The following is a 24074-nucleotide window of genomic DNA, read 5'->3' as shown; positions in this document are numbered from 1 at the left end:
GATTGACTCAAGCTGTGCTAATATGGAATGAAAGGAAGTTTAGCTTCCCAAAAGCCATGCTAAAGAGACCATAATCCTTGTAAGCCTATGGACGAAGCAAGGACCTGTGAAGAAGCTCCGAATGCTCTCAAGACAGCTGTTAGTCTCAGTAAAAGCAACAGAACTCCCTAGTCTCATCACACAAACAATAGCACAAAAGGCAAGACAATTCGTTTTCTGGGAAGGGTAAGACTAAGTAATGCTACATTCACCCCAATACAGGGAGAGGGGCAGATTAAAAAAAAAAAAAAAAAAAAAAATCAAACATTAAAAAACCCCATATACAATAACTAGAAACTGTATCATTGTCATGTGGGACACTCCTATGAGGGAGGTAGCAAGCTAAATTTGTATGTCAGGCAACTGATACAGACTTCTGCTGCTCTCAGTTTTAAAGCACTATCAGGGCAAAAGCCTGGGGAAACCAACTACACTGCATTGTACTACACCCGGCTACATAAAGTTTACTAATATGAGGGTCTCCTTTTCACCTGGGCTCTTCAGCATCAAATAACAGGCTGAAAAATGTCCTTTGCAAATGCCCCCTTAGTCTTTCCAGAACTTAACACTCTACCTCCAACTCTCAACCACAATGCAACTTGAAACACCTTCCATTAAGACAGCAAGGACAAAATAACAGCAACGTGCACACAGAACTGATATTTTCCAAAGCTGTTACAAGTCAAATTATTCAGTTTTGAGTGACAAGGATCCCTGTAGTTCCTTCTACTCTCCTCCTTGTTAGCGAACAGCAAGCCAAATCTTTGAAGTCCATTCAGAAAAAAAATTGCTAAGAAAAAGTTCATCAGATTGCACTTCTGTTTTGCTTTTTGTAACTCAATACCAGCTTTGCCTCGCAGGTTGCCAAATTTGCCAGTTGTGAGCTACAGCTTTCATTTAAATAGCAAAAGATACCAAAGCTGCAAGAGTCAACAGAAGAGTAACTCTCCACTTTTGGTGCAAACTGGGAGGCTTCACTGAAGTATTTGTACTACAAATGTCCACATTTAAAATGGAAAGCAGCCAAAATCCAGAACTCTGACTGTCAAGGAAAGTTTAAGAGGGATCAGACCTGATTGCTATAGTACTGTTAGATTCAGAGACAGCCTTCTGGTTTGCATACCATCAAAAATTCACAGCTGTGAGTAGTCCCAGGTGTCTTCAGCTTCAAGAATGTCAGACTCAAAGAAGGCAAGCTATTCTTACCAGCTCCTTATTTCAAGCTAGAGGATTTTTTGGAGAAAAATGCAATATTCCTAAACCATGCGATTTGTAATCAAATTCCAACCCATACCTATAAATCCAACATGATTTGATCTTAGGACAGCCTATTTATTACTGGTAAAGCCTGAAAGGAATCAGTTTTTGCACTGCAGCTGTAGATAATCTCTGGAGCCCTAACAGTATATCATCAGCTTCTATAACTTCATCCTGTAAGAGGCCAGGCAACTACCGAAACCAGACCATCTCAGCCCCCTTGTATATTAGTGAGCCTTACAAATCATTAGTACTGGCATCTGAAACTACAAAATACTCCACAACATAGAGACAAACAACAAGAATTTACTGCAATTGGAGAAGATTATTTTCAGCTTTGGCTCCAGTATTTTAGATAAGGGAGATATCAGCAGACACCACTTCCTTACCTTCTCTCTCCTGAAGATAAAGAGCAGGATCATATCCACACAGACACAGCTAATCTTCCAGCCATTGCACTCTGGTGCCAAGCAACACACTTCTACCCCTCCAGACAGCCATCCTCCAAGGCTTTTCAGCAGCTGCTATGGTGAGTTTTCACTCCCATTCCTCTCCCAGCTCTGGCTGCTCCCCTCTGCCTTCCCCAGCCCCTCAGACCCAAGGGCTACTACTCTTCCCACCCCACAGCAGGGTACTAACGCATCTTACTACCAGCTCCATACCCACAGAGAGCTGTTTGCATACAAGCCTCAGAGCAAAGAAAGGGCAAAAGGAGCCAGTGAGGAGCTAATTGCTGCTTCATCAGGCACAGCTGGGAGGTAGCTGAGCCCTTGCAGCTGAGGCTTAGGCCCACTGCCCCCACTCTTGGACAGCCCCACACAGTGCTTGTGTGAACCATGGCAGCTCTTGTCTGCTTGCTGTGCTGGTCTCATCTTTGCTCTTCTCTATCAGATTTTTGTCTCCTGTGTGTTGCTGGCACAACTTCACTGTGTTCTAGGGAAAGCAAGAAGCTGGTGGCTGAGCTGCAGGGTAAAGATGGATACCTGCAGTGAGGGATTGGACTAGATGATCTTTTGAGGTCCCTTCCAATCCCTCGCATTCTGTGACTAAAGCAGATGGGGAGTTGCATAGTGTAGCCCTGTTTTGATGCCTGGGAAAGCTTGTCCTGGTTTAAAGTCACATTAGAGCACACCTCAGAGGAAGAAAGTCTTCTGCCTTTCTCAGAAACACCAGATGATTTTTCCACCATGCTGGCACTGCAACATCTCCAAGCTGCATGTCCAGCGTTCCCAACCAGCAATACTCATTGTAATGCTGCTTCAGCTGGTCAGAGCTGACCCTTACTTTTGAGAAGGCTGGTTCTGGATTTGATTATCCTGTATTTTGTCTGTGATCTTTCTTCCCCCAAGGGTTGCTTAAACATGCTTCTGATGCACTGAAGATAGAGATTGTCCCTCATGGGTTATAAATTTAATTTAGCAAGTCTAAATTCCACTGATCTATATTGATTGAGTGTAGTCTAATCAAATCAAAATTATTACCTTGGGGTATGAATGTTACGTATATAAGATACCATTTCATTTTACAGTTGAAGTCTATAAATATAAATTGTATATTTATGCTTGTGAAGAGATGAACAAAAATTAAAGATAATCCAAAACAAGTTCCAAGAAAATGTTTGCCACACCTGTCATCATGTGGGCTATATATGTCAGATATTGCAGAAAAATATTTGCACTGTAGTATTTTCACATCCATTTGAAGGGACTGTTTAGTGGGTATTTTTACTGTTCCTTGAGTGACAGCATCAGGCCACTCGGGCCTCAAATGTTTAAAAAATGCTACAGAAGTGACCTGAGCAGGGAAAAGTGATCTTATGGGTCATTCTGGAGCTGGAATAAAGTGCTGGTTTCATCATTTTAAATGCTCTGCATGAGTTTGTTTGTTTGTTGTGGTCTGTTACGTGTTGTGCAGAAACACAAGAGTCAGAAGTATGTGCCGCGAATCAAACAGGGCCTACCAGACACCTGAAGCGTGATATTCAAGTCATTCCAGCACTGGAAGTATGCACTAGAGCTTAGGAAAAAAAAAAAACTTTTTCCAAAGATTACTGGGTGTAACCAGGTGTTCCATGCTAACAAGCTGCCCTGCAGTATGAATGAATGGGAACATGCTTTTTATAATACCTGTTTCTGCAAAAGTAATGAAGCTAAGTTTAGAAAGGAGTAACACTCTGTAAGTAAACGCTTCTTATTTTATATTAAGACTTTTCTCTTTAACTTAAAAAAAACTAACCAAACAAACAAACCAAAAAAAACAAAACCAAAAAACCACACACAAAACAAACAAACAAAAACACAAACAGCAACCCAAACACAACCCACAATTCAAAATATGTGGCTGGGTTATTGCTCTGCATTAATGATATGCTTTTAGAGGATACATACAGGTAAGGTTAGGACAGCTCTTTTAATTACAAATGCTGTTGTGCAAGGATTTCTAACACAGGTGTTAGATATTTGTGCTAGATATTGTATTACACCTTGGGAGTCAAAAGGAAATCCCAAAGAACTGAAGTGCAGTAGAGGCTGTGCAAGGGAGGACATTAAGCAGAGACTTGCTGCAGCCAGATCTGCGGTGTCAATGTTACCAGGAACAACAATACCACACCAGCTGCAGAGCAACACTCTATTAGTTAGTTAGTCACATTCTGGTTAGATGATTTCAAAGGTCCCAGAATCACTGCTCCTTGCTTTCACTGTGCCTGCTGTGGCCAGACAGGCATACCACTTCTCTGCAAGGCTCTGGGAGCGAAATGGGAGGAAGGTCACCTCTTGTATTCCCTTAACTCAGCAGTCCAAAAATGTCAGAGACCAGCAATCAGTCACACTGCTGGCAGAGGTCAGCTGAGTTGCAATAATAAATGTCTTGCTTTTTATATTTTTGGGGTTATTTTTTGCTGTTATGAATATAGGCAAGATTTCAATGGTACTTTTAAAAACAATTTTGAGGTCTGCAAGCCTCATACACCCCCTTCAACATGGCTTTGCCTTGCTGGGAAGAATCAGAAAAATGGCACACAACCAAATTTAAGTAACAGCTAAAGCAATAGTTGCATGTTACCTGAGTCCTCAGGTGCTGCTGCTACATTGCTAACTTCACTTCTAACAGGAAGCCAGATGTGATATTTTCTGATGCAACCCAAACATTAGCCAGACATCCCAGGATTTTCATGTGGTTTCATGATACGCACATGTACACATGTGAATACATGGTTTGGAGCAAAGTTCTTGTTTTGACTGTCTGGCTAGTGTTAGCTCTACTTAATAATAGTAATTGCAATCCTGGTACCACTGGTAATGCTTGAAGTAAGAGTGCTCTGTGAGCATCAGAGCTAATCCAGCATCCTACTTGGAGAAGCTTCATTTGACTCCCTGCTGATAACATGTGTAACACGTACCAAGATGCTTGCTGACCACTGTCAATAAGTTATGGTAAATAGGATGAGAGTATTGCTGTTTCTGCAATTAAACAACCAACACAGTAGTAGCCTTCAGAACCAATTTCTGTCTGCAACGGCTACAGATAGAGGGGTCTCATTACTCTTGGTTTTTGTTTACAGATACTGCTGTTGGACAGTTTTCAGCTCTCCTTTGGAAACTATTTTGCCATTCCCCAGGAACCCTTTGCTGTGTAGCCATACAAGCATTTATGAAGTATCAATAACAGCTCTTCTGATGCTAACAGGATTGTCAGAGAGCTTTTGTGCATTCCAGTCACTCCCTTCTTCTATATATTTTTATACTAATGGGAGGGCAAAATGTAGTTCAAATAAAAGATGTCTCTCTTTGGCTGACCCAACCAGTGACACTGCCAATACAGAATGAGTTGTGAGAAAGTACCTTTCAAATCAGATGTAGCTGAAAGTTATCTTGATTGTCAATTACTTAATTTATGGTTCTGTGGGAGTCACCACTATGTATAAGGGCAATAGCCACGGGGAGCGGGATGAGTAGAACCTGAGCTGTAAAATTTAGTAAGCTGTTCAAGCCACTGTTGTTACGGTGTCAGGTGAACTGAAGTAGTAAAGAGTGATGCAAATTAACACTTGGGTATGATAAACCTCTTAATTCTGTGTTTTCTAAAAAAGAGACTGTAAGTTAGATTTTCAGGTTAATATAACTATAAATGCTGCTTTTTTAAATAGTGCTCACTTCAAGATTATTTTGACTGAACTTGATAGCTACAGAAGACTTGCATAATTATCATAAAAATTAAAAAAAAGTAATTGTTCCTAAAGCAAGTCAAACTTGTTAAAAATGTCTAACGTAAGCTTAATTTCAGACAATTTTGTTCCAATTACTGGTGTGTATTTAGAAAATATCTCCTCAGATTAGAATTGCTTTAGCCTCTCTGTCTAACTCTAAAACATTTTCCATGATAGCTTCTTTTCATTTTTTAATTGATTGGTAAATTGACACAAGCTGTAACTGAGATAACAATGTAAAGTGATTAAATCAGGAGAATTAAAATCTTAGAGAAAACATGCAAGGTTTACTGAAGTTTGAAGCTTGCCTTCTTTTAGTATGTCTGGCATCAAAGACTATCTGTCCTCATCTCATGGAGGGTTTTGGAGGTCCCTGGTGCTCCATCATGGAGCACATCTAAATTTGCAATGTGGCAGTGCAGACCACATTAGGCTGTGTCCCCAGGAATGTGCCACAACCACTACTGAGAGGACACAAGAAGTGTGGCTCAGTGGCAGTTCACCAGTGTGTCTGCTGCTCCTGTGTGCCACCCCTCCATGCTGCCACACTCGATGCCCAGAGTATGAAGAAGCAGGGAGAGACACTCATCTGTAGCTTGGGCTGCTGCAAGGTCACAGAAGGGCTGGAGCTCATTGTTGGAAGCCCAGTGGGACAGTTTGACTTCCCAGACCGTGTCTGTTTTCTGCCTGACAAGATGCCATCCTGGAGAGAGCTGCTGAGGCAATTGGTCTTTTCTCTTGTTTATGTGGGGATTTGGGTTCTCACAGTTGCTTGGGGTTGTGTTGTTTTTTGGTTTTTTTGTTTTGTTGTTTGTGGGGTTTTTTTGTTGTTGTTGTTTTTTTATTATTTTGCAAAATGAATCACATTTATGACAGTTTTAATATGCCTTTTAATTTTCTTCTCCTGAACATGGAGAAGGAGCATCTCTCCAATTTATGAAGAAAATACTTGCTTGACAAAAACAGGTTAAGTCAGAAATGTGGAATAGGCAATTTGCTGGGTAGCACAGTTGTGTACTGCAGTATTTCACTGAGAAACATAAGGAATGGCAAATAGGATTGGTTTTCTTTTTCTCCTGTAATTTGTTCTGTTTATTGTTGATTTTCAATGAACTGGTGTGGTTTTGTATTAGTTCTTGCTATACTACCTCACATTACTGATTTTTTTTCTGTAACTTGAAGATAATTGTACTTCCTACCACAGTATGATATCCCTTCAGCCAATAGATATATTGGATATGAATCTTGTAACAGCTGGTTTTAGCTTTATTCACTTGACATTACAGGTATCAGAGCTGTCTAGAAAACAACTCACACCTTTTATTCCATATAGGAACTTTGTTACTACCGTGGCACTGGGGAAGAAGTCCAACTTTAGGCTCTGGCTCCATAATTTAATAAAACCAGTCCTTATTGCAAATCCCCCTTCCACCTTTGTTACCTCTGTAAATGGCAACAATGAGATATAAGTTTCATTACTTCCTCAAAGGCAAAGAGTAAGTGTTCCTTTCTGCAAAGGTGATCAGTCATTAACTTAAGTTTGGATGCTCTTGCTTTTGCAGCTGCTCTGAGCAGATGATGATGATGAATAAACACATAAATATCAGTGCAGCAAGTTGTATCTTCTAGAATCTAGTTACGGCTATGCATCAAAACTCTCTCACCCATAACCCTGGTTGGTAAACTGCTTGACTGTGGAAGGACCACAAAAGATGTCCCTATATGTTTTGGTAACAGCAACAACGCTCTGCTGGGTTTTGTTTGCCATGAACACAAAAGCCGCCAGAGTTAATTTTTGGAAGGACAGTTAAGCTTGGATTGTGTTCCCAGAGACTAGTTATTAATCTTTTTATTACCATGCTACTGTTTCCTGAACAACAAGAGAAAATCCAAGCCTCAGCCCCAAATCCTGCTTTTATTTTCTTTCTGTTTTCTCTTGAGAGAAGGATAAACAAAGCCTGTTTCCAGGCTTGATTTTAACAGGGCTTCAATTGACTAGGTCCTAATCTTGCACATAACAGGCTATGCCTGTGTCTTGAGGTATAACCCACCTACCCACTTTCAGAAAGTCAGTTATGGAGTAGGGTAAAAAATGCAAGTAGAGGAAACTATAGGAGAAAAACCCAACAACTTATCAGCTCATTGAGGAATTGCTTAATGCAACATGCAGAGAAGTGACTCCTTAGACAGCCAGCCAGTTGTCTGTATGCAAGGAAAGAGAAGAGGATGAAGCTCTGGCTTGGTGGGAAGCGGTTGCCATTGGTGGAAAAGCCCCTAGAGGAAGAGGAGGAGAGGGTCTTCAGGGCCAGGCTTGCTGCTGGTGAATGTGTTTGATAAACCTCAGTGCTTGCTCCATGTGTAGAGCCCCAGTACACAACAATGTGTTGCTCTTCAGCAGTTGTGTGTCAATGATGGTGAGAAAAGCAGGGAAATTGAGAGACTCAGTACACTGACTCACTGGCACTTGTCTTCCAGCAGAAACTGCACATCTACTCTGGAAACTTTTCAAGACTATACATAAAATCCTTTTGCTTTCCAATGATACATTTAGTGGAAGAGGGGAAGGAACTTCCTTATATGTACTCAGAGCATTAATGTAGGCAAACATTTGAATGAGAAACAAACATTTTTTTAACACCAACAGCCAGAACTTCCAACCTCCAGTGAGACAGGGGAACATATGATTCTGTCAAACCTGTTTTGCAATGCAGCCAGCTTCTTCCCACACCACTATATCACTGCACTGCCAGCACACAGGACAGCTGAAATATCGCAGTCAAGTCTTATGAGACAAAGTGTATCCTTAATAATACATAGCATTCTTAGAAGAGACCTAATCCACTGCAATGATGGGAGGGAATAAGATGTGGGAATGCAGATCTAAGGCAATCAAATATCCTTGGATCTTTATAGCAAGGAGTCTGTGATGAGCAGGGCAAACTAAAATTCGTTGTAACAAAAATAGGCACACAAATATTTACAGTGAATTATTCATGATCACATATCACTGCATGGTCCCACAACAGTTTTACAAGCAGGCATCTTTACCCATTGCTCTGTTAATGGACCAGATTTCCAGAAGTCTGCAATTTTGAATTGCTCTAAATTACCTGAAGTGATAGCTCTTTCCTTAGCTCATGAATTCATTCTGATCACCATTGTAATTTATAACCTCTAACTTTTGATACACCTTGTTCTGCAATTCATTCCTCATGGTGATCCCCACAGTAAGCATACTTTGAAAGTGACTTGGAATGAGCAAAATGCAGGGATGAATTTAGGCCTCTTAACAGCTGTGATAAAATAATAATTTTGTTTTATTAAGTGTAATGTGATCTTTTTATTTGTATAACAGGACTTTAATGAGTACTTTGAAAAAGTATTCCTGAACCCAGTAGCATTACAATTGCTGATGAACCTATTTACCTGGCTACCACTAGTGGCTCGGCCACATGCAGAGTTTCACCAGAGATCTATCTTTGTGTTTTTCAAATTCACGTGAATTTTCACCTCCATAAATAACTGCATGCACAGGCTTGTTAATACAAAGACATAAGAGCACATTTTATTTAGGTCAGATCTCTAGTTGCTACGCTTACAACTGAGGCTTTTGCTATTGGGAATAGACTTATGAATTGTATAGGATATGTTCAGTTAACAGTTGTTTGTTCCAGAAAGTTGGTGTAAAATTGGCACACTGCTTTAAAAATCCCCCAAAGCCTAGACTTTATTTCATTTCTCTACTTACTCTGAAGATCTTTCTAAACACTTCAATACCTACCATAAAATTAAAGATTGTAGTAAAATTATTTCATGGCCATCAAGTTTTCTTTATCTGCTCCATCTGTTCAAAGACAGTTTTATTTTCCTCTCAGAATGTTCTGTAACTCTTGGAATCCTAAGGATTTTTTTTAATGTATTTTCTATAACAATTTCTAAACAATGCTAAACCATAACAAAATGCTTTCACAGCTGCATATCACAAAGTATATATGGTGTGGTACAACTCTTTTGAAGTAGTTCTTTGTGACCTGTGTTGAGCCTAAGGTGGACTGCACGAAGTAAAAGTCAAACCTATTTTCATCAGAAGACTCAACTAATCACTGAAATAAATTAAACAGCAGATTGTCTGTTTTCCTAAGTCCTCAGATGAAAACTGGTAATATACATGGAACAGGTTTAGATGGTCCTCCCTAAATATTAAACTGAGTTGCAGCCTCTCTGTGGTTATCCTTTGGAGTACCCTAAAAGTGAAACATTGCTTGATCTCCCAGATGACTTTTGCTTCACTGAGGAGATTTAGCAGCCAGCAAAACATGGCTTACATGCTGAGAAATCTAAAAAAAAAAATTCAAGTGCACACATATGAATTCTGTGTAATACCTGCCTTCAAATTAAACACAGGGCAGTGCTTGGAAAGCATAAGATTAATTCAGGCTCAGAGTAGAAGTGGAGAAATTTCAGGTGAGTTTACAAAGCCATTTGAACTAATACTGTTAGCAATTGATCTAAATTACCTCTAACGATTTACTGTTAATCTGCTCCTGCCAGAACCAATTTTTGCTGTGAAAGGTTATGGAATGAATAAGCCTCTGGTTTTTGTGTGAGTTTTGTTTGTTTGTTTTCTGAAGGAAGCTTTTCAGCAGGACAAATGGAGATTTTTATAGATCCCTTCTCTCTGTCTTTTCCTCTCTACTCCTCAACATGTTTAAAAATTCTGGATTTTCCTTCTTGCTAATGGGGCCTGTAGTGAGGCTGGCATGACAGCAATATGAAGCTGCTGTTAACTAAGAGGTCATTAACACGGGGGTTTGTGGTATTTTGACTACTTTAAGAGACTCCCCGCTTGACCCTGGGCAAATCACAGAATCACAGAATCATTCTTGGAAGACTGCAGGGGAAATTCCTACACAGCTATAACTGAACCTTCATTTTGCACTAGTGTCTGGGGTGTTAGTATTTGATCATGGATGTGCTATCAATAACGGCAGAGGGAAGTTGTTGATGGAAAAGTTGAAGGTTGTTTACAGCAAATCCTAATAGAGTGTCCTAGATTAGCAGAAAGGCTTCACACATTGATGTTTAAGTCTTTTCTCATGAATGTTTCAACACTAGCAATAATAAATCTTTGTACGTCAATAATTTTCTACTTGATTCCTCTGATTTTCTTCCAAATTAAGTCATATTCTCACTTGCACTATCATGTAGATGCCAGATGCACAAAGCCATTTAGGCATGTCTGTGCTAATGCACCATTGAATCATAAGGTAGCCAGGTTTTGCAACAGAACTCACAAATATGTGCTAGGTAAAAAGGTTCCAGCAGAGACAGGTAGGCACACAGGGAAGGAGTACACAGCAGCTGGTGTGGTGAGCATAGTGGATGCCCAAGTAACGCTACACCTTACGCTTTTCCTTGTACTGATGAGCTACGTGTTGGGATGCAGTGAGGATCGGCTGCTCCCTAAGGGCAGATGGGACATGAAACCAAGGTGACTGATACTTGCAGCACCATCTCAGGCACTGAGGTGCCAGTGTTGTCCTTACACAGAGAGAAATCAAGATCATGTGATAACAATCACATGGAGGTACCCTCTGTACCACTCCTGGCTGAGAGCTCACAGTTCATAGTGAGGCGATAGAACAAAGGAGAGACCATGCCTCTCTCCAGTGAATCTCCTGGTTGTATATGATGCTCCAGTGAGTTACTGATGAAACACATAGAGTGTTGCAGGGGGGCTGAACCTCCACATGCCTTAAAAATACTTCTAAGGTTTTTTGCTGGCTTTAAAATGGTGCTCCTTCCCTGCTGAGAGCGTTACTTCTGTAGCAGGGGAGAGGAGCTTTTCTCCATGCAGTCACTGTGCTGTTTTCCATGGCAGTGCATGCAGTTTAAGGTATCATACACAGTGAACAGAAGAACTGCAGCTGAGTTCCTAACCAGATGCAAATGACACAGGGTGTTAAACAAAAAAAGAAGTTGAGGAAGGCCAGAGACAAAAGCAAACCATAACACCACCTAGAGTTAGATTTTTTTTCTGGTGATTTCACTTCAGATTTTGCAATTTAGCTCTTGAATCTTCAGATTAGGTGAGTGTCACAGATTCTATTTGCTAGGAGGATACCCAAAGTGCAAATCTCACTTTCTTTGCCATAAAAAATATATTTCAAATTAGTTTTAGACATTTCAGAGGACATTGCACAGGATGGTAGGTGCAGGAAGCAGCTTCTGAATATTTAAAGTACCATTAATTACTTGTATGTCACATATTTGTGGATTTGGAATTCTGGTTGGCAAAACAAGAGACAGCACATGAGGATACGTTTAGCCTGAAGACTGAGGCTCATCATGGGACTCAGTATGCGAACCAAAGCAGCAGCAAATAGGTCAGCATACTTTGAGCACAGTTCAGGCTTTGTAAGTCAAATTTAAAAGAAGTATTTCAAACAAGTGGGTATTTATAGCACATAGAACTTTAAGCTCCTGTTATTCCTGAGTGTGTTAATCATTTATTTATTTTCTCAGTATCATAGTTTCATCATCCTACCCCCTGATTCCCAAAAGGAATCATATTTTGCAGCTAGCATCCACTCTCAGGTAAGTAAGCTGTCCTGTAGCTGCAGGTCACCTTGTGGATTTGTTAGGGATGAATTAATTGTATCTTTGGGGGGGAAACTGGCATAGAAATGAGGTAAGAGAGTAGACAGCGGTACTGGTGAATACCACACTAGAGAAATTTGTTCTTTCACTTCCTCCACAGAATTCCCATGTAAACTGGCAAGCTGTGTGTCAAACTGCCCGCAGACATCTCTATTCCTTAGGCTGATATATAAGCGAAAAACATGATGGTAAAATGTTATTAAATTGGAAATTAACTTCTGTCCATTACAAAGACTGCAAATTAAAGATATAAATTAGCCCTGTTCACATCACCTCAGTTTGTGCATCACTGACTGTGATGTACTATTTATACCAATGCTTCATGTGGGACATGCATCCTTGGTGCTCTGCCCTGACCAGCCAGGCTACAGCCATCTCTGTGGAATGAGAGATCCACTCCGGCTCAGGCTTTTGAGATCTGAGCAGCAGTTTTCCTGCTGTTCTCTGCCTTCTGGCTGTTACAGCTGCAGGCAAGAAAATACCCTTTATGTGTGCAGGGCACCCAGAAGACAACCCAGCCTGTAGGGAGGAAGAAGCTGACATTCAGAGTAATGAAAAAAAAAAAAAAAAAACCAGAGGAAAAAACAGGAAGGATTTGGGGAACTTGAAAGGAATGGGTGGCAAGTTTCAACCGTAAGGACAACAGGTGAGGTGGGAGTGAGAATGAAGGCAACAGGGAAGTGGGAAGAAATGTGGTGGCCCACTTGGGGATCACCACTACTACTTGCACTCCTCAAGTCCTATATAAAAAGCAGTGTATGATCCAATGTTTTTTTGGTTTGTTATACAAAGGCCACTAGGCAACTCTAAGATATTTATCAATTCCTGAGGACCTGATAACTGAGCTGGAAGACTCTATGAAAATAGATGTAAATATAGGCACACATATTTTCTCACAAGAAGCCCTTGGACCAATAGTGACTCCATCCAGGTGTGTTACAAAGTATTTCCTTAATATAACTTGATAATAGTACAATAGAGATCAAAGTGATCTTGTATAGACACAACTAAGAAGCATATATTTGTGATTTTTATCTTCCGTTCTGGGTCCTACCAATACATGAGCTGTTCCCAGATCTCTTTTAATTCAAAATGACCTACTTATCTGTAGACAGCTCTGGCTGAAATGACTCAGATAAAATGAGAATGGATTTTATCAGTGATCTAAGACAATTTTTTATTAAAGTCTGTCCATATAATTTTTCCCAATGAAAATCATCAGTGATAAGCTTTGGAGACAGAAAATAATTTATAGTTATTTTGAATCAAAAAGTGGAAGTGTTTAATTTCTGCAAGATTCATTCCAGGTGTTATGACTGTATTTCCATACTTTATATTCCTAAGTTTTCAAAATAAAATTATTTCAGAAGTTTCAAAGTTTTAATGGACAGAGTAGCATTTTCCAAAGGAAAACAGTTTGGTTTTGCTTCCCATTTCAGCTTTTTGAGACAAATGTATGTGATGCCTCAGGTTACCACTGTTTGTGTGACAAGATGACTATGTCACTTTATCTGAGATACACCTGATGTCACTTTGGTGTTTCACAGAGCCCAGAAGCAATATTGATCATTAAAAAGAACAGCGAAAGGAGAGGACCACTGGGGATAGGTTATCTGCCCTAATTTATGGGTGGGAAACCATATGGAGCCTGACCCTGATGCTACTTGTACAAGTTTTGCACTGGCATACTTTTTTCCCTTCAGGGATATTTTTTCAATTGGCATCAAGTCACACAAAACCAGAGTGAGCCTTGCTAATGGTGAGGAATGTGAAGTCTCCTGGTAACATAGACTTCTTACAGTGCTCAGGAATTGACTCTAAATAGTTCTGTGGGACTGGAAGTAGGAAAGAAAAAGAAAAATAAAAAGAAAAAGAAAAAGAAAAAGAAAAAGAAAAAGAAAAAGAAAAAGAAAAAGAAAAAGAAAAAGAAAAAGAAAAAAAGGAAAAAGGAAAAAGAAAAAAGAAAGAAAGTGTGATGTGAAATGTTAAAACAGAGAGTATACAATTGGTTGCTTTGGTGAACAAATACTGCAGCAGTAGTCTCCTCAATATCATGAGTACAGATTTCTCATAATTTTAGCCAATGTGGATCATGAATAAAAACTAAATGGCTCAGGAGCGAACTTCATTTTGACAAGTGAGACTTCATCATTTCCTTCAAGGTCAGGACCCTACCAACAGATGCAGTTCGTGTTGAGTCTACTGCAGTCAGCTGGAGGTCTTTCCATTTACTTCACTAGGAACTGTTTAAAGCTTGTGTTGTCAAACATTTTGTTCAAAAATATAAAAATATTCTACCATGTAAAATATTCTCCACATTAAATATTATCTCACTGTAGAGCTCGTGATTCTGCGTGCTGTTTTGTTTTTACAAAACTCATCTGTGGGACTGCAGAACCAATATTTACTATGAAATGGAAAAAACAGTTATGTAGACTTTTATATTTTCCAACTTGAAAACTTGTTAATATTTGTTACCGAACAGGTATAACTGAAATTATGAGGATCTCACTTGTACAGTGCCACAATTCTCAGATAATTTAAAAATTGTAATTAGTTTTTCTCCAGTATTTTAATTACTGAAGCACAGGGAACACCCACGTTCCAAGAGAAAGATGCACTAAAAGTCACATTATTTGCACAACTTACCCTCAGATTCTAAAGAGCAATTGAGAAACTTTTTCTCCAGCTTAGCTGATTCTGCACAATATAAAGGGTTCAGTCCCTCTGCTGCATGGCTGGTAAAATGACGACTCCGTTGATCAGAAATTAAAACTGCCTCAAGGAATTCAGACTATGCACTAGACTGGCCCATCCAAAGGATGAAAAAGTGATACTGTGAACCTGTTTATGAATAAAAATTCCTTTGTTACTGTTAGAAAGTATTATTTTGCAATAAATGGCATTTCTTTATCTGTGAAAACCAGGATGGTTCAGAATATGCCTTTTCTACTCCAGTTCACAGCACTTAATTCTCAGTCTACCACCTGAGTGTGTCTCATGGAAAGAAGGAGTCTTTTGACATTAGAACCATAATCAAAATGGAGGTAATGACTCCTCCATCTGATCTAATCAGAGGCATTTAATATAATGGTTTATTTTGCAAAAGCAACAGTAAATGTGAACACCTGCCTCATAGCTCCCAGGGGACTCTTTTCAAAATAAGCCTTCCTAATATTTGAGATGAGTTCAGAGAAGACAGTAACATCTTTCCAAAATTACACTGTAAGGATTACAAAGACTTTTGCAAAGCTTTCTATTCTCTCTCTCCCTTGCACCATCCATTGGGATCTTAGCACAGCATCCTCTCAGTGAGACTTTGCCAGAGAGACAGCTGTAAGTGCTGTCCCATTCCATAGCAGCCCAAGGTGCTCAAATGGGTCCCCCATGGCTGAGCAGTGCTATGCTAGTAGGCTTGCTGTTTCATACCAGATCCTGTGCTACATAGACATCGGTCCATGCTTGGGTTCCACCCTTCTGTAAAGGAAGCACTTCTTCAATCTGTGAAAATCTGGGTGAGGCCCAGCACATAAGGCATACTGTGATCCAGGCCATGAATACAACATGATGCAATTTTTCCTAAGTCTGGTAGTGTCCTGCTGTTCTCAGCCCTTAAAAGGTGTCCAAGTAGGTTTCCTGTGTCCCACACAATGCCCCAGCTACCAATGTGCTTCATCCTTGTGTGACAGATGCTCTCTCCACCACCTTCAACAGCACCAGAAACTTCTATCTGGTGGCTACGGTCATGTAAACACCCCTTGGTTGACAGACAAGGCCCTTAACCAACGAAATGCCTCAATTGAGAGAAGTTTCTAGATTACCGACCATATATAACCATAGGTCAGATTCAACCTGGATATAAATGGAATCCTGCTGGGTACTCCATTTTGAGTTGGTCCTCCTTAGAGCAGCAGGTTTGCACTTGGGGAGTCTCCCCTTAGGTCAAGACACCACCTAAGGAAACTCCTCAAGGTTGAGAGCCCTTATCTTATAGGTGAGTGATTGTACACGTGAATCATCATTCCAAAGGTTTGGGGATCCCCTGAGGCAGCTCTGTAGTGATTGGATTCCCCTTGAATTCTTGAACCTGTGGTTTACTAAATGTTGGTCGGAGCATAATTTTGATTAAGGATATATATTCTTTTTGATTCATTGCTGGTCCCTTTTCTAGCTGCTTTGGGGTGTAACAGTGTCTCTGACAGTTTCACACAGCAGTGAATCAGAGCTCAGCAAACCTATTTGCTGAGAGTCTATCAAATGAGCCATCCTCCACCAGGTTGCATGCTCATGCCTCCCAACACACCAAACATGCTCATAGCGTTAAGCCCTCCGCATGCTGTATGCTTGAATCAGTTGTCACTATCAGCACTCACACAATACAACAGCGTTTGGCGGGGTTACAAAACCTACTTCTTGCTCTGGTCATGAGGCAGGTCTAGCTCTGGCAGCAGGTGTAGCTGGTGCTCCAGCACTGACCTCAGGTGCCTACTTTGCACCAGAGACATGTAATTCAGCAAGACACTCTCCACCAGTTTGCTGCTATTTCACTATCTTGGGATATCTTTTATCATGAAATCACAGAATCATAGATTGAAGTGACCTTTAAAGGTCATCTGGTCCAACACCCCTGCAATGAGCAGGGACATCTTCAACTAGATCAGGTTGATCAGAGCCCTGCTCAGCCAGGGATGGGCCATTGACAACTTCTTTGGGCAAAAATTTATGGTAAAAAATGTCCTCTTTATATCTAGTCTGAATCTATCATCCTTCAATTTAAACCCATTACCCCGTGTACTATCACAACCGACCCTGCTAAAATGTCTGTCCTCATCTTTCGTATAAGCCCCCTTTAAGTACTGAAAGGATGCAATAAGGTCTTCTCAGAGCCTTCTCCAGTTTGAACAACCCCAACTCTGCCAGCTTGTCTTCATTGGAGAGGTGCTCCAGGCTCCTGATCATCTTTGTGGCCTCCTCTGCACTCTCTCTGACAGGTCCATGTCCTTCTTATGACAGGGGCCTCAGAGCTGCACGTAGGACTCCAAGTGGGGTGTCACCACTGTGGAGTAGAGAGAAAGAATCACGTTCCTTGACCTGCTGGTCACACTTCTATTTATGCAGGCCAGGATATGGTTGGCTTTCTGGGCAGGAAGTGCACACTGCCAGGTCATGTCCAGTTTTTTGTCCACCAGTACCCCCAAGTCATTCTCTGCGGGGCTGCCCTCAATCCCTTCATCTTCCAGCCTATAGTGATACTGGGGTCATCCTGACCCCTGTGCACTTGTTGAACCTCATGAGGTTTGCATGGCCCCACTTTTTGAGCTTGTCCAGGTCCCTCTGGATGGCATCCTGTCCCTCAGGCATGTCAACTGCACTGCTCAGCTTGGTGACACTTGCAAATTTGCTGAGAGTGCATGCAATCACACTGTCTATGTCATTGATTAAGATATTAAATAGTACTGGTCCCAGCATGGACACCTGAAGGACACCACTAATTGCTTATGTCCATCTGGACATAGAGAATTTAGTCCTGAGTAAATACTGCAACATTTAAATCTTTGATATTTTATGAGTGTTCTGATGTTCTTGCCATTCTATCAATGTAATTTTGAGATACTTGGAATAGATGAAAGGTTTAATTCTGCCATTGAGGAGCTCTGGTAAATGTCATTAAAGTTATTTCCTCATGGCTTTTGAGACAAAACAACTCTACGTATAATATCATAACCTGAGCAAAAAAATAAATAAATTACGCCAAGTGAGGAGCCTTTTGTGATTCAATTGTAAGGTGTCAGAATAGCTGTTAAAACATGAAAGGCTTTGAGTGGAAAGCCATTTAGCCAGAGACATATTTTTGATCCTGCCTATGTGCGCACTGACACATTCTTCCTCTAGACTTGTTTTCATCTTTCTTGACAAGATATGATGGGTCTGTAACAGAAATCTGTCATAAGACTTCAGAGTCATGCTTTCATGAACTTGTGGGAGCTCCCAAAAGTGGTGTGGAAGAGACAGCTGTCTTTAGGGGCGCAGGGATGCGGTGAGGGCTCTGTGGACATCTTCTTCTGTATAGGTTATTAAAACCTGGGGTGAAATTCTAGCTCAGTGGGTGTCAATGGCAAAAACTCGTCAGTGGGAGTTGGACTGGGTTCTCACTTTCTCAGCTTGCACTGACGTTCGGCCAGCTTGCCCCCTGCAGGAAGCCTGACCGTATTTGGAGACCAGCTTTGAGGAAAGAGTGGTGCCACAAGCGCAGTGCCAGGGCCTGGTGAGAGCCAGCCTAGGTGACTCCAGCACAGCCCAACATCCCCCTGGCCACTGGGCATGGATGATAGAGCTGGGGTACACCCCCCAGGAGGCTGGGCAAGGCCCCTGGGGACCAGTAGTGCTCTCAGGGCACTGACAAGCAGAATGAAATCAATTTATGCATAGGAAAAGCCAGGAAAGTAATTTAAAGCATAAATACTGATGACCTCTCCCACAATACTATGCAGGATTATGCCTTTCTCTAAAAACAGTTTAAATTCTATCTAGTTTGTCTTTTGGATATGAAATTACATTGTGTCCAGCTGTGGTGCCTTTTCCTGCGTTCTTCTTCTCCTGGAAATAGTTCTTTTTCTGTCTTTATGTTGGCTCTGAGGAGATGCTAGGCTGTGCTGAAGTTCCCTCCTGAGTTGTGTATACAGTTATGCAAATCTACATCCTCTCCTCTTTCCTCCTGTGCTTTTGCCTGGTATGAAATTATTTCTTGGCCTTTCAGTTCTATGTAATTTTCCGTATTTTTCTTAAATTACAAAGCTTAAAATTGCCCACATAACTGATCAGTATAAGCCACGGTGGCACCATTTTTGCTAAGGATAATGAACCTCCTACTGCTCAGGATGATTTAGAAATTTCTGTATTATCTAGGATTTCTATATTACCCAGGATTTGCAAAAATTGAGCTAGAAATCTCGTAAGACTTTTTCTCACTGTATAGCAGTTCACCTATTTCCATGGGGAAGTGCTGTGAGGACAATCTGGTCTGTTCTGGCTGGATCAGTTTCATTATATTTCCAAACCCTTCTTTTCCCAGAATTGTGTATTTCACAGGTACATTTCCCTGGCTTTACTAGACACAGGACTTTACTCTCCATCTTTGAAGCAAACACTAATTTTCACATACATTTATTTATCATTATTAACACCAGAGTTTACCCATGTTTTTACATTCATGTACTGGAAGTGCTGGGTTTTTCAAGAGACAGCAGTGCTAGAGAAATGAGTGTGTAATATTGTATATTTCTCTCTCTATAAAAGTGGTTCCTTTTACAAGTGAAAATGTGCTCTGCTTTGTTAATGGAAGGTGTGTGAACAGAAAAACACAGAGCTCATCCCTAAAGCCTATAGATTTAAATAATTAGTGGAAGTTACTTAATGATTATTTTCATTATGGATATAAAGTATAGTCCACTCCTATTACATTATACTGGAAAACTTCAAAAAGAAAATATGTTGGGTCTTTGGCATTTATTCCTACCTTATTAGATTTCATTAATTTTCAGCCAATCTATGTCAGGGTACCTGGCATCTTGAAGACCAGTCTGTTTGGTAGACCCGTTCCTAAGTATAAGTTTTATCAGCTCAAAAGCTTTTTGCACAGTGGATTTGCATGTGACTGTTGCTGAAACATTGTTTTCCTTATTTCTGAAGGGAAGAAAAGGCTTATCTGGGTTATAAGAGTTTAAAAATAACTGCAAGATTTTAATCTAACATTTTGAAAAGGCCAGTATTACTATCAAAATAATCTTAAATATGTCTCTTACTTAATTCTGAAAGGTCTTCATAATACCTTATTAATGATATACATAAAACTTAAAGCATCTGCTAAATATTTAATATAAATTACAGAATCATAATATTTTAAGTCAATTACTTTGGACTATGATGTTGGTATTTTATTTAATAAATGAAAAAAGCCTCTGATAAGAAAATGTGCAGACATATATGGATGTTAAATTATCCACTGGAAAGATTCTATATTGTTCTCTAATGCAGTGAGAATTTTAAGAATAATATAAATCTGTAAATGTGAAGGCCATAGAACTGGGGTTATTATCTTTTTATGTCTGAAGTGACTCTATAAAAACTTTGAATGGAAATTTATATGATTCATGTTCTTTGTATGTGATAGAATAAAAAGCCATCTATAACAGTTGATTTAAAGGAGAAGATTTTTGTTTCCAAAGAATATTCACTGCATGACAATAACAAAAAGTTACAAGGAGTTCCTCCATTTCAAGATTGAACAAAGAACTTTATTGCTTCAGTATATCTGTAGTTTTGTCTCCCTTTCTCCATATAAAAATTCAATAGAATAATCATAAAAGCATTTGTTTTTTTTACTTTTCTACCTTACCAGATTTGCTCCACTTTGGAAAAATTAGACAAAAGGAAAGAAAATATTTAAAAAATTTGAACACAAATCCCCTCAAAACAATCTACAGTTGTATTTCATTAAAAAATGTGGAAAAATATTTTTAAAAATAAAGCTTAAAAATACAAAAAATTATTTTATATCACAAAAATATTCAAAAAATAAATTGGAGAGGCATAGAAATCCCTTAACAGTCTCAGTATTTAAAATTATTGTATCCACCTGCATTTTCCATTTTTAGAAATGGAAAAACCATCTTTGTCTACTTTTTTCTCTGAAACAAATTCCTCTTTTCATGGCTTTATATTGCAAAATTTAAAAAAAAATAGGTATCCCATCAACTTCTCACTTTGTCATTTGCATCATCTGCTTTCTGTACTGCACATTTAAAAATAGGAAATTTTAGATGCAGTTAAATCTTTTATTTTGAACCTGATATCAGTTTCTTCATGTGGCTTTTGAAGATAGTTTTGTCTGTTTTATCCACAAGTGATCATCAGTGCCCTGGAAACTGACCTATATGGAGAACTTCCTTTTCACTAAGTATTATTTCTCTTTACTAAGGCTGTCCTGTGAATACCATTACCAGGAGACTCTCACTGTAAATAATTTGGATCTGAAGCCATAAAAAAAAAGTTGATTGTCCTCTTTTGTATTGAATACCACGATCAGTCTAAGCATGCAAAGACATATTGATATCTAATTACAGTGGTTAGTGCTCAATACTTGCTGCCATTCAGCTTGGGTAAACCTTGTAATTGGACTTTGGTAGGATTAAACCTGAATTCTGAGGCTTAAAAAACGAAACTGAAGCACTTAGAGAACTAGTGTCCTTCAGCCTGTTGTCTTCAGGCAACTGAATTGGTCTTTCTTAAAGTCACTGAGGACAAAGTTTTACTTGTAAGATTGGCAGCATTTTCTCATCAATCAATCCATGAGAATTTCAGCTGAGCGTTCTTTGACTGATGCGAGGATAGTCCTGTATCTCAGTAGGAATTTGTCATTGCACAGTTGCTTTTGTATTTTACGCTTGTACATTCCTCCAAACAAGCAGGAGGAGGAAATGCAGTGAAGTCATGATGTATTTCATTGTCAAAAATATCTTTCTTCTATGCTATTTTGAGAGAGGAAAATGCATTTAAAGTTACCATTTTGCTTGTTGTTTCAAAGGTCTTTTTTTTACCCCCAGATATTAGTTGGGAACAGACAGCATTCAAGAATGTGGAAGAAAAGAATTGCATATAATGTTTTGAAACACTCAGTAAACTGAGAAGACAAAAATCAATGCAATATAAATGAGACATTTAACATCTCAGGCATTTTGGCAGTCGTGGTATGTTTCAACTCCAGGCATATGTGTAAAATGCTAAAGAAAAAGAATATATGTTTAGATGAAAAGGAAAAAATACTAGGTTAAAGACTGCTAGCAGATGGCCACTGACTTGAGGAAGAAACCTCATCTAGTTTATTTAAATTTAGAAATGAAGTTATTTGGAAAGTCTTAGGGCATCTGTAGGAAACTCTGGATGAACACTGTCTTGAAGCTGAAGATCTCAAACAAAACAAAACAGTACTTTAATCTGTATGAAGTAAATTAATATTGTTAACAATATGTACTCTTATTTTATATAAAAATTGTCTTCTGTATAAGGTAAGTTAAGTTGTATTTTGTTTCAGAGTGGTATTCTCTGATTTCATTTCAGTTTGCAGAACAATTTTGTTGCATGTGAAACAGACTCATTATAGAGGAAAATAACTGGAAGCTTCACTCCAGATATATAACGAATGCACTCCAGCCTTCAATGGTGACAAAGTGGTCCAAACCAGCACTTGGTCCTTTGGTCAGCTTCAAACTGCCTGTGTGATGGAGACATTCAGAACAGGCTTGATTCAGCGCTTTCCTATGTACTGATTATTATTTCTATCTACTGACCCACTCTTACAGCAGCAAATTAATTACTAATGTAACCATTGAATAATTGTGTCTATTCCTAATCCAATCTTATACTACAGAAGATAAATCCATGCACTGCTCACTCTGCCTGAACTGAGTTTCTCACTATGGAAAGGCCCAACCTGATTCTTGGTTCTCATCTCTGGCTTTCTAATCACATACTCAGTAGCAAAGCTAAAACCCAACTGGGCATATGTGTACATTTCTTACTATTGTTTTGCTAAGATATATTTGTATTATTTTATAACATTTCTTAATAGTATTTTAACCATTTTTAATGCCATTCCAATCTTAATTTCTTAATAATAATTCACTAATTTCTTTATATTATCTTTCATGCTGTATGATACCATAGGCCAAGTTTAATAGGTCTACTACTGAGAATCCAGGTTCCTAAAGATCTCTATAAAATAGACAGTGGTTACCGAATAAGAAAGCTTTTTCCTTACACAAGTCTAGAGATATTGTCTCTTATAATCTAATGCTTTAAATGGAGTTTGCTCTCAGACCTGACATACTCCAAGACCCATGTTTGTTACTATCCTTGACTGATGTATCAGCTTGGAGCAAGAAATCAGGCTGCTATAATTCCTGTGCTGCAAACCCAGGTTAATTGCTGCTGCTTTTTATCTCAGGCCACAAATGGCATGCATTGTTTCTTAGGTAGCTGGGTCATCAATGCTTTAAAATTTGAGACATTTTTCAGGTTTTTATTAGCCCTAGTCACTGTTTTTCATGCTGCTTTATCTTCCTGGAACATCCTTGCTGAGTCTTTTGCCTGTTGATCTTCAAATTATTTCTCAGGACTCATTTCTGTCAGAAAGACATCCTCTGAAAAACAGTTCAAGAAATACCTGCAACAGAGACATCTTTCATGATACCCAAGTGTAGTGCCCCTTCTCCACCTGATCAGTTTCTGTACCCACAGTGTGCTCCACTATCTCTTATTTCTACTTATATTCAATTCAAGGAACCTTTTTTCCCCCCTAGAAATTATTAATGGACCCCCAGTAATTTATAAGTATAATTGAACAAACATGTACATCTATAAAACCATAACAGAAACACTTTATTCGTCTTGAAACTGAAGGATATTCGGGTTTCCTTATATTCAAATTAAAATGTTGCTACCCCAGTGCTTTGTTTCAACTAAATTTTTAGTTCCTAAAGCAATAGGATTTTTTTTTTTTTTGGTGGGGGGGGGCTCAAATAAATAAATAACTGAATTATGAAGAATTTCTGTCTTGCAAAAGCTTTGATCTTCTTGGCTTAGAGTTAAGGCAAACAAGATAGTGGGGTGAATGGGACCTCTGGTGAGCAGTAAGAGTTCTTTGTATTATCAGCTGGGATGGTAATTGGCAAGGTGCAATCTCTGAGCCCACTTAAACCTTTCCTTGTGTGCATCACAGTCTGGCTGGGTTTTCTTTCCACTTTGTGATCCTTGGTGCTACTTTTGTGTTTGCTAGGCTTTTTCTTTTCCTTTTCAAATAAGCTAAAATTTCTCTCAAGAAACTTCCCTTCCCCTTCTCCCTTATTTAGTTTTT

This window comes from Nesoenas mayeri, assembly GCF_963082525.1.
Source record: "Nesoenas mayeri genome assembly, chromosome: 3".
Lineage (NCBI taxonomy): Eukaryota > Metazoa > Chordata > Aves > Columbiformes > Columbidae > Nesoenas > Nesoenas mayeri.
Note: the sequence above shows the minus strand (reverse complement) of the source record.